The following is an 11750-nucleotide window of genomic DNA, read 5'->3' on the forward strand; positions in this document are numbered from 1 at the left end:
GCAAAGGATACCGATTCTTGATCGTCACTTTATTCAGTTGCCTGTAGTCCACACACAACCTCATCGTACCTTCTTTCTTCTTAACCAATAACACTGGTGCACCCCACGGTGACACACTCGGACGAATAAATTTCTTATCCAACAGATCTTCTAACTGACTCTTCAATTCAGTTAACTCAACAGCAGACATACGGTACGGAGCCATCGATATCGGCCTAGTACCAGGTACCAAATCAATCAAGAACTCAACTTCACGCTCTGGCGGTAATTCGTTCACTTCTTCCGGAAATACATCAGGAAAATCACACGCCACAGCTAGATCACAAATCGCCAGTTTATCTTTAGCCTCCAAAGTCGCTAACAGCATAAACAACTCTGCCCCATCTGCTACTGCCTCATTCACCTGCCTCGCTGATAGAAATAAACTCTTTCCTTCCTCACTCTCAGAAAAGATCACAGTCTTATCAAAACAGTTGATAGAAACTCGGTTAAACACCAACCAGTTCATACCCAGAATAACGTCAATCTGCACTAGTGGAAGACACACTAGGTCCATTCCAAAGTCTCTACCAAAAATACTCAAAGGACAATTTAAACAAACTGAAGTAGTAGTCACTGAACCCTTCGCAGGAGTGTCAATCACCATACTTCCAAGCATCTCAGATATCTCTAACTTAAGTTTCACAGCACAATCCAAAGATATAAAGGAATGAGTAGCACCGGTGTCAATAATAGCTACAAGAGGAAAGCCATTAATATAACACGTACCTCGGATCAAACGATCATCTGCAGCAGTCTCAGAACCCGATAAAGCAAAGACCTTGCCTCCCGACTGGTTCTCTTTCTTCGGCTTAGGACACTGTGGGCTGATATGACCCACCTCTCCACAGTTGAAACAAGTCATAGTCTTCAATCGGCACTCTGCAGCCAAGTGACCACCCTTGCCACACTTGAAACACTTCTTCTCAGCACTGGTACACTCATGGAAACGATGTCCAGCCTGACCACATCTGTAACACTTAGCAGGGGCACTGGAGTCTCCCCCACTAGGCCTCTTCATCCCACTCTGCTTCTGAAAACCTTTGCCAGCTGCATACGGTTTCCCACGATCATTCTGATTCTTGCCTTTCCTATCAACTCTTTGCTGATAGCTCTCTGCTCTAGCCTTGGTATCCTGTTCAAAAATCCTGCAACAGTCAACCAAATCAGAAAACACTCTAACCCGCTGATACCCAATAGCCTGCTTAATCTCGGGACGCAACCCGTTCTCAAACTTCACACACTTTGAAAATTCCCCAGCAACCTCATTATAGGGAGTGTAATACTTCGACAGCTCTGTGAACTTAGCAGCATACTCAGTAACAGACCGATTGCCCTGCTTCAATTCCAAGAACTTTATCTCTTTCTTTCCTCTAACATCCTCTGGAAAGTACTTCCTCAGGAATCTCTCTCTGAACACAGCCCAAGTGATCTCAGCATTCCCAGCAGATTCCAACTCAGTGCGGGTAGCAACCCACCAATCATCTGCTTCCTCTGACAGCATATGCGTACCGAACCTGACCTTCTGGTTATCGGCACACTCAGTCACTCGGAAGATCCTCTCGATCTCCTTCAACCACTTCTGAGCACCATCTGGATCGTATGCTCCCTTAAACATTGGAGGATTGTTCTTCTGGAACTCACTCAGTTGACGAGCAGCTCCCATTCCCACAACATTCGGATTTCCTCCAAGTACTCCAGCTAGCATACCCAGAGCCTCAGCAATCGCAGCATCGTCTCTACCTCTTCCAGCCATCTCTATTCTGAAAACCCAACAAGCTAAACAATAAGTACTGATAGGGTTACACAACACTTATCCCGTACCGGGGAAACAGAATAATTACGACTCGACTCGACCGACTATGCTCTGATACCACTAATGTAACACCCTTCTAAAACACCCCCAAATTATTTAATTAAAATAATAAAATATCAATCCGAGTAATTATGCCCCGAAGGGTGTCACACAATCATTTCACACTAATCATCAAAATATCCTGTCATGCTCATTTATTTAATCAAAATAAGACATTTTTGCATAATTCGCAGCGGATACAAAATAACAACATTCAAATCATGTACTATTACATGTAAAGTTATTCAACAACTAAAAGAAAACATAGTAAAACATCCCATCCCGATGTTACATCTACCAGAGCATGACCCACTAAGGACTACACTAGACTCCAAGGACTAGCTTCTATTCAATCACTGCTCGTTACCTGAAAACATAGTTGTAAGGGTGAGTTCCTCAATCGATATAATAAGCATTATAAAATATCATGTAATGCTAAGTAATGTAACACATATCATCACCCTAATCAGATTACACATATTCAGCAACGGCAATATCAACTCATAATCATCACCATCATCATACTCAACTCACACAACCCTAAAACACACGTATAATATTGGAATACATCCATTCATATTATACGCCATACATACATATATTATGCAACGAGACTCCATGCATGCGGTACCGACTACTCGTGAACATATAGTTCAACCTCACCGACCAAATCCAGGTACGGCTACCAAGCTCACTAGTCCCACTCATTTGAGACCTAGTGACTCACATCACTAATTCCTCACCATGGGAATTAGCTACCACCCCAAGGGCTATGCTATGCACGCTAAATCACCTAGCATGCAAACATCAACAACAATCCACAATAACTCATCACTAATTCCTCACCATGGGAATTAGCTACCACCATAAAGGCCACAACATGCATGCTAATCACCTAGCAATGCTACATCATCAACAACAATTCAAGAATAGATATATGCTCACACTCTAAGCCATAAAACAGTCTATTCACAAATGCACACATAACTGATACATTCACAGCATCATGCATACCATCACACATCATCAGTATTTTATCACATAAGCATATCATATCATGCCAAATAACAACCACAGTATTAGCACACTCTACTAATACCTATACTACTCAAAACAACGGGAAATGATCCCTAATATATCATACATCATCTGAATTACGTTACTCAGCTGAACAGTTAAAAACTGCACAACAACAGCTCAGGAAAATCACAATCCTGCCCATACGCGTATTGCCTAACCCCATACGCGTAAGGCCCATTTCCTGACCAAATCCCATACGCGTATGCTACGCGTATCACTTCCCCATACGCGTACCAACAGAGACCAAAACACGTTCAAAACATCATCTTCCTCATCCATACGCGTATTGCCTAGTGCCATACGCGTACCATGCCATCTCATACGCGTATTGCCTAGTGCCATACGCGTATGACCAGAAACTAGAATTTCCAGATCTGCAATGGCTTTCTCTGCTACGAGGTCTATCCGATTCAACCTTCCACAGTCCAATTTTACACAATAATCGTTCATATCATCTAACACGAATCATACCCTATTCAATTTCACCAATTCTAACACTTTTACATCTAATTTCTACGAATTCCTTTCAATCATAATCCAATTTTTCATTCATCCAATATTTCACAATTTTCATCATGCATCATTCAAATCAGGGATAAATCAATAGTCTATCACTACCCATGACATGTTATCCCATAATACTCATTAATCGACGATAAACCCCCCTTACCTGAGTTAATCCGGCAATCCTTCAGCTTCAAGCTCTTCCTCTCTTCAACCCTTGTTCTCTTGCTCTTTTTGCCCTTTTTCCACTTTCTGTCTCTTTTTCCTTTTCACGTGAAAAATGAACCTTTTTACTAAATGAAACCTTTTCTAACTTCCAACTTTTATTCCAATAAAGTAAAATAATAACCCAATAATAATAATTCCAATAATAAAATCCAATTAATCAATTAAATTAATAAATATTATATTAATTTAAATTAATTAATTATCCTTATTTCATCGGGGTGTTACACTTCAGAGCCTGGTTCTTTTTAAAATTCTCTTTTAGGTCGTGGTTACCTTTGAAAAATCTCTTCGAATCTTTGAAAGAGCTTTCAGAATCTGGTTACGAATTCTTCTTAAAGAGCTTGATTGCCAAGTTTGATTACCATGGAATTTACAATTCCTTAGAACTTGATGTCAAATTTTCAATTTCTCAAAACTCGATTCCTGGTTTAGATCCTGGTTTTCAATTCCTTGAAAAATTGATACCTAGTTCTGATTCCTGGTTGATATCTTTCTCAAACAGCAGCGTTAAAGCTTCAGACTCAGAGAGTACGCAAACAAACATAAAAAGCACACACGCACACACACACTTAGACAAAATAAGAACATACATATGCGAAGACTATTTTGAAAACTAAGGGTTTTGGGGAGGAGGAGGAGGCAGCGGAACAGCTAGGTAGTCATCCGGTAGATTGAAGGGATCCACCAACGGATCAACATTATCTTCAAGACAGATCTCCATGTAGTACGCCAAAACTTTTGAAGGATCAATCTTCATAAAGATAGGATAGTTTTCTAACGGGATACTACTACCGCTGATTTCTTCTTTGGATGGAGGAGTGCTCTTATCAACGATAGACCGAGGAGGAGATTGAGGTTGAGCTTATTGTTGTTGTTGTTTTTTATCAACCATTATTGAATGTTGAAGGAGAAGACGAACAGTTTCCGAGAAAGGTGTTTGAAAGTTTTAAAGAAGAAAGTGTGGGAGTAAAGTAAGTGTAGTGTGAAAATGTGAGTGAATTGGGTTTATATAAAACAATTGCAATGATGACAAGTTAAAAAATACGCAAACAGGGGGGAAGCGTAAAAGATTTTAACCTAATTCCAAGAAATGTGAAACCCAATGTGTTACGTTATCATCACGCATGCTCAAAAAGTGGGACAACTGTCACCATTTAGAACCACATGATATCAAACGACAAGACAAACATTTCATGCAACAACTGTTCAGAATCAAGAAGACAAATCAATAAGATTTCTTATGATCAGAACCTTTCTGATTCATGAAACTTCCTCAATTCACAAAGCTCATGTTTCAAAATCAATAAATAAATTCTCAAAACCTAATCTAGAGTTCTGAAAGCATAGCATTCTGAAATTTATCTTTTCATTCTGGAAAAGAATCCATAAATAAGTTTTTCATAATGAAAACGAATCTATCTTAAGTAAGGGGTTTTGTAAAGATACCAGCCCATTGATGGTATGTATCAACAAATTTTAAGTGAAAAATGCCCTTCTGAAGATAGTCACGTAAAAAGTGATGTTTAATTTCAATATGCTTAGTCCTAGAGTGCAAGATAGGATTCTTAGACAAACAAATACCAGAAGTATTATCACGGAGAATAGGAATTTTAATCTCGAATACCTTGAAATCTTCCAGCTGACTCTTCATCCAGAGTATCTGAGTGCTGCATCTAGAAGCTGCAATATACTCAGCTTTGGTTGTTGAAAGCGCAATTGTTGACCGTCTCTTACTGGACCATTAGATCAAATTGTCTCCCAGAAATTGACAACTTCCAGAAGTATTTTTCATTTCTATTCTGCCTTCAGTATAATCAGCATCACAATAGCCTACTAATTTATATTCACATGATTTTCTATAAAACAAACCAAGGTTAGTAGTACCTTTCAGATACCTAAAGATTCTCTTAACAACAGTTAAGTGAGACTCTCTAGGATCTCATTGGAAGTGATCACATAAGTAGACAATGAATAAAATATCAGGTCTAGAAGCGGTTATATAAAGGATTAAGCCTATCATACCTCTTAATAGCTTCTGATTTACCTTACTGCTTACCTCTTCTTTCTCCAAAATGTATGTAGGATGCATTGGAGTATTTTCTTGCTTGCATTCTGACAAGTTAAACTTATTCAGAAGTTCCCTTGTATATTTTCTCTGATGAATGTATGTTCCTTCTGAATATTGATCAATCTGGATTCCCATAAAGAACTTGAGTTCTCCCATCAGACTCATTTCAAATTCTTCCTGCATTGACTTAGCAAAATCCTTGAACAACGAAGCATTAGCAGAACCAAAAATAATATCATCAACATAAATTTGCACAACCAGAATATCATTCTTAAAGGTTTTGCAAAAGAGAGTTGTTTCAGACCATATAGCAACTTTTTCAGTTTAAAAACAAAATCTAGGTTTTGAGAACTTCCAAAACAGGGGGTTGGTGCACATACACTTATTCAGAAATGTATCCATTTAAGAAGGCACTCTTAACATCCATCTGGTAAAGAATAATGTTATGATTGACTTGAAACGAAATTAAAAGATGAATAGACTTTAACCTGGAAACTGGGGCAAAGGTTTTTGTATAGTCTATACCTTCTTACTGACTATAACCTTGTGCTACCAGTCGAGCCTTGTTTCTGGCGACTTCACCCTTCTCATTGAGCTTGTTTCTGAAAACCCATCTAGTTACAATGACAAGGAAACCCTTTGGTTTCTTAAAAAGATCCCATATGTCATTCCTGGTGAATTAATTTAGTTCCCCTTGTATAGCCAGAATCCATTAATTATCCATAAGAGATTCATCAATGGACGTGGGCTCTATCAGAGATACCAAACCCATAAGAGTTTCTTCAGAAGGTTTGAATGAAGATCGAGTTCTGACTGGTGTGTCTTTATCTCCCAAAATCAATTTTCAGAATGAGAAGCTTTTAATCTACTCTTCTGATGAGTTGAACCAACAGTGGCTTCTAGTTGAGTCACTTTTGAGTCTTTTACTTTAGCGTCCTTTGCTTTACCTTCTGAGTCTTTATCTTTAGATTCTGAGAAGTTATTCTTCATATCTGCAAATTTCTCAACTAGCTTTGACTTTTTAGGGTCAAGCTTATCATTGAATCTAACATGAATTGATTATTCGATAATTCGTGTCTTAATGTTAAAGACTTTGTAGCCTTTAAAGTGTTTATAATATTCTAACAATAAACACTTATGTGCCTTAGAATGAAACTTTCCAAGATTCTCTTTAATGTTCAACATAAAACACGCACAGCCAAAAGGATGAAAGTAAGAAATATTGGGCTTTCTGTTCTTCCACAAATCACAGGGAGTCTTACCCATAATAGGTTTAATAGAAATCATGTTCATAATATAACAAGTTGTGTTAACTACTTCTGCCCATAAATGCTTAGTCATATCAGTTTCTCGGACCATGGTGCGGGACATTTCTTGCAAAGTCTTATTTTTCCTTTCTACAACCCCATTTTACTGTGGAGTTCTAGGACAGGAGAAATCATGGGAAATTCCATTTACATCAAAAATATTTTCAAAATGTTTATTTTCAAATTCACCACCATGATCACTTCTAACTTTGACTATTTTGCAACTCATCTCTGTTTGCACTGGTGAGCAGAAAGTAGAGAACACAAAATGTGACTCATCCTTGTGTTTCAATAAATTTACCCATGTCCAACGACTATAGTCATCAAAGATGACCAATCCATACTTCTTACCATTATCAGAGGCAATTTTCATTGGTCCAAACAAATAAATATGTAGAATTTTTAATGGTCTAGAGGTAGAAACTGTTGGTGTAAGCCCTAGAGGCCAATACTTTTGGTACTTGTATCGAATTATTTATTAATTAATAAAAAGGATTATTCTTTATTATGTTTGGTTAAATAAAGTCCCTAGAATAGCTAGTCCGTTTAATGTATCAAGTATGACTTAATCATGAGATCACATTAAACATAAGGACAGTATTCTTAAAGTATCCGTAGTCGAGCTTTATTGTGAAGTGGGATAACATTAAAACATTAAGGCTATTATGTTTGTAGACTGATGATCACATCTCATGGATCATGGATAAAGAGTTATCAAGTCTTAAAAATAGGTATGAATATTAAGAGTAATATTTATACCGGATTGACCCGCTATGAGAATACTATATAGAAAGTTATGCAAAGTGTCATAAGTTATTCTCATGGTGATAATGGTGTATACCACTCTTCAATCTGAAACCACTATGGATCCTAGATGTAGAGTCGAGTGCTTTATTGCTGACCAAAAGTTGTCCGTAACTGGATAACCATAAAGACAGTTGATGGGTACTCCACGAAGTAAGCTGAGGGACATGAGTGACCTAGATGGAATTTGCACATCCTGCGTAACAGGATAAATGTCTATGGGCCCAATATTGAACTGGACAAGGATGACACGGTCTATACCTTGTGTTCAATATAGACATAAGGGCAAAAGTGGTAATTATACACATAATTATTATCACAGAAGGTTTTGTCAGATCACATGACATTTTCGTGACTTGGGTAGCAGTGATGTGTTGCTAGATACCGCTCACTGTTTATTATGTTAAATGCGTGATTTAATATAATTGCCAACGTCGCGAAAACCTACAGGGTCACACACAAAGGACGGATTGATGAGAGATAGAGTAACTAAGGAACACCGTAAGGTACGGTGCACTTAAGTGGAATATGAAATATGATAAGGTACCAAATACTTAAGTGATTTTGACATATTATGAGATATGGACCAAAATACACTTAAGGGGGCCTTTTAGCTTGAAGCCCACACAAGTGGTTCTATAAATAGAACCCCTTGGGTAGAAGCATTGTCACTCCACTCAGACTCAACTCAAGTGAAGACTTGGAATTTCGTTTCCCTCTCTCTCTCACTCAAAGCCTTCATTCGTACCAGCTAGCACTGAGATTGAAGGAACCCGTTCGTATGGACTGAGTAGAGACGTTGTCATCGTTCAACGTTCGTGATCGCTCTGTGGATTTGTATCCAAGGTTTTGATCGTTACAAGAGATCTGCACCAAAGGTTTGAATCGCCACAAGAGGTAACGATTCTACAACTGATCATGCCCATTCGTAAGGATCACTAAATGGAGAAATTTTTAAATTTCGCTGCGCCTTGGATGGCAATTCTCCTTCAGTGGTATCAGAGCCACTTACGAAACCATGAATCTGATAACTGTTTTTTCTGTATTAATACGATTAAAACAGAATGAATCAAAAATTAAATTGAGATCGATCAAGTCATATATATGATATATGTAATCCTGATGCAAAATACATTATATATGATATAGTGTTCTCGTTTCGTTCATTCAAACACTCAATGGTTGTTTTCCTTTTAGCGATCAATGGTTGTTTGCTTCTTGATCCGACATTAGTATGGTGAAGCAATGACGTGTTGATCAATCATACTAAATCAACAATCGAGATGTGTTTGACGGTCTGAAATTGGTGCATCAGGGTTAGTGACGGCACAAGGGTTGTGTTGTCAGAGAGTTATGCGATTGGGGTTTGACTGCACAAGAGTTGTGCTTTCTAAACACTTTTTGGAACAGTGTTAACCGGTTAACGCATATGGTTAACCGGTAAACGCAATACGAAATAATTTTTTTTAAGGATTTCAAACAGTGTTAACCGGTTAACGCATTTGGTTAACCGGTTAACGCAAGACGGAAAACAGTTTTCCAAGAGATTTTCAAACAGTGTTAACCGGTTAACGCATTTGGTTAACCGGTTAACGCAAGGCAGAAAAGAATTTTCTAACCGTTTTCAAACAGTGTTAACCGGTTAACGCAAGGCAAAATTCACCCGTTCGGCTAACTCAGTGCTTTAAAGTATCAAGTGTTGATGCGAAAAGCGATGTCGATTTTAAATGAATTGTTCATTAAAATGTGGTGATCGGTCGTCGAAATTTAATTTGGTTTTAATTAATTAAAGGAATTAATAATAATAATAAAGTGTTTATTATTGTCTTGTGGTGATCGGTTATGGCCTTAGTTTTCCTTTGTTTTGTTTTGGGTTTTAAAATACGACCTGCGTGTCGCGCCTCTCTCTTAAACTCCCAAATGTATCTTCTTTTCTCATCTCACTCCCTCGTATGTAAAACGAGTTTCTTTCTTAATGTAATGATATGAAGAAAGCAAAGAAGTCAGTGCCAAAGGAGGACAACCTTAAAGATCTTGCTTGGAGAAGCTTAGATCGATATTAGGTTAGCTTAGGTTCTCTCATTGGCTTGGGAGAACAACTGCACTAGGGGCCATAACTGTTTCATTATGTATGTATGTATGTTGATGCATGTGAATGTATGTTGGTGCATGTGAGAGACGATTTATATGATAAATAAGCCGGTGAGATCAGAAAAATTGCAAATTCCCTCAAATTAAACATTAAGTTTATGCTTTCCAAGTTTTAACACTCATCAAGACTAGTATCGGATAATGTAGGTTTCGCCTACGCGAGGTGCATGTTCTGTATTAGTAAGGTGCGATGGGATAATTATAATATCCAACTGTTAAAACAATGGGTCAAACTTAACTAAACAAATTATAATAAGATTATATATGTTTAGAAGCAAGAGTTGGGAATAATCCATATGATGGATTGGAATAAGGAGTTATTCACCCAACTGAAATTTTCGAGAGTTGTATGAGATACAATTGGAAGGAGTTCCTACCTAAATAACCTAGTTTTGTGTAATCCGCCTACGCGGACTTAGAACGAAGTGAAACATGGATCTCGACCCACTAGAAAATCTTCCAACGGGATTTTCCGAATCAAATGATGAGGGTCATTTGTTTTGAGAAAATTGTGGGAGCATATTTAATTAATGGCCTAATTAAATATGTCAATGATACTTATATTTTCATTAATTCTTATGTAGATTACCATGACAACAAACACCTCTAATAACATCTTGCGATCGATCCTTGACAAAGAAAAATTGTATGGGACAAATTTTCTGGATTGACACCGAAACCTGAGGATTGTCCTCAAACATGATAAAAAGTTGTATGTCTTGGAGACACCGGTTCCTGAAGAGGAACCTCCTACTTCTTCACCTAAGGCAGAAATAGATGCTTATAAGAAGCATGTCAATGATGCCAATGAAACTGCTTGTCTCATGCTAGCTACCATGAACTCAGAATTGCAAAAGCAACATGAGAACATGTCAGCGTTCGATATGATCGAACACCTGAAGATGCTCTATCAAGAGCAAGCAAGGCATGAGAGGTTTGAAGTTTCAAAAGCCCTTTTTCAAGGCAAGTTAGCTGAGGGAGCCCCTGTAGGTCCCCATGTGCTCAAGATGATTGGGTATGTGGAAAACCTTGAGAGATTGGGTTTTCCCCTCGAAAAGGAACTTGCGACTGATTTGATCTTGCAATCGTTGCCAGATAGATTCAGTCAATTTGTCCTAAATTTCAATATGATTAATATGGACAAATCTCTTCCTGAACTGCTCGTCATGTTAAGAACTGCCGAGCAGAATCTGAAGTCAAAAGGGAAGTCCATTCTGATGATCAGAAATGGAAAGAGACAGAACAAAAGGCCCACTAAGCAAGGTGATAAAGGGAAAGGCAAGGAAGTTGCCAAACCCAAACCCACTGGTGCTACTTTAAAGCCTAGTGGAGGCATAGCAAAAGCAGGCACCTGCTTCCATTGCGGTAAGACCGGACACTGGAAGAGAAACTGCCCAAAGTACCTGGAAGATAAGAAGAATGGAGTAGAGACTTCAACTTCAGGTATTTTTGTTATTGAAATTAATTTATCTACTTCTGCATCATGGGTATTAGATACTGGATGCGGTTCTCACATTTGTACAAATGTGCAGGGACTAAAAAGGAGTAGAAAATTGGCAAAAGGTGAAGTCGACCTACGAGTTGGCAATGGAGCAAAGGTTGCTGCTTTAGCCATAGGAACTTATGTATTGACTTTACCTAGTGGTTTAATAATTCAGTTAGAGAACTGTTATTATGTACCTGCAATTAGCAGGAATATTATTTTCGTTTCTTG

The sequence above is a fragment of the Lathyrus oleraceus genome, chromosome 6 (assembly GCF_024323335.1).
Source record: "Lathyrus oleraceus cultivar Zhongwan6 chromosome 6, CAAS_Psat_ZW6_1.0, whole genome shotgun sequence".
Classification (NCBI taxonomy): domain Eukaryota; kingdom Viridiplantae; phylum Streptophyta; class Magnoliopsida; order Fabales; family Fabaceae; genus Lathyrus; species Lathyrus oleraceus.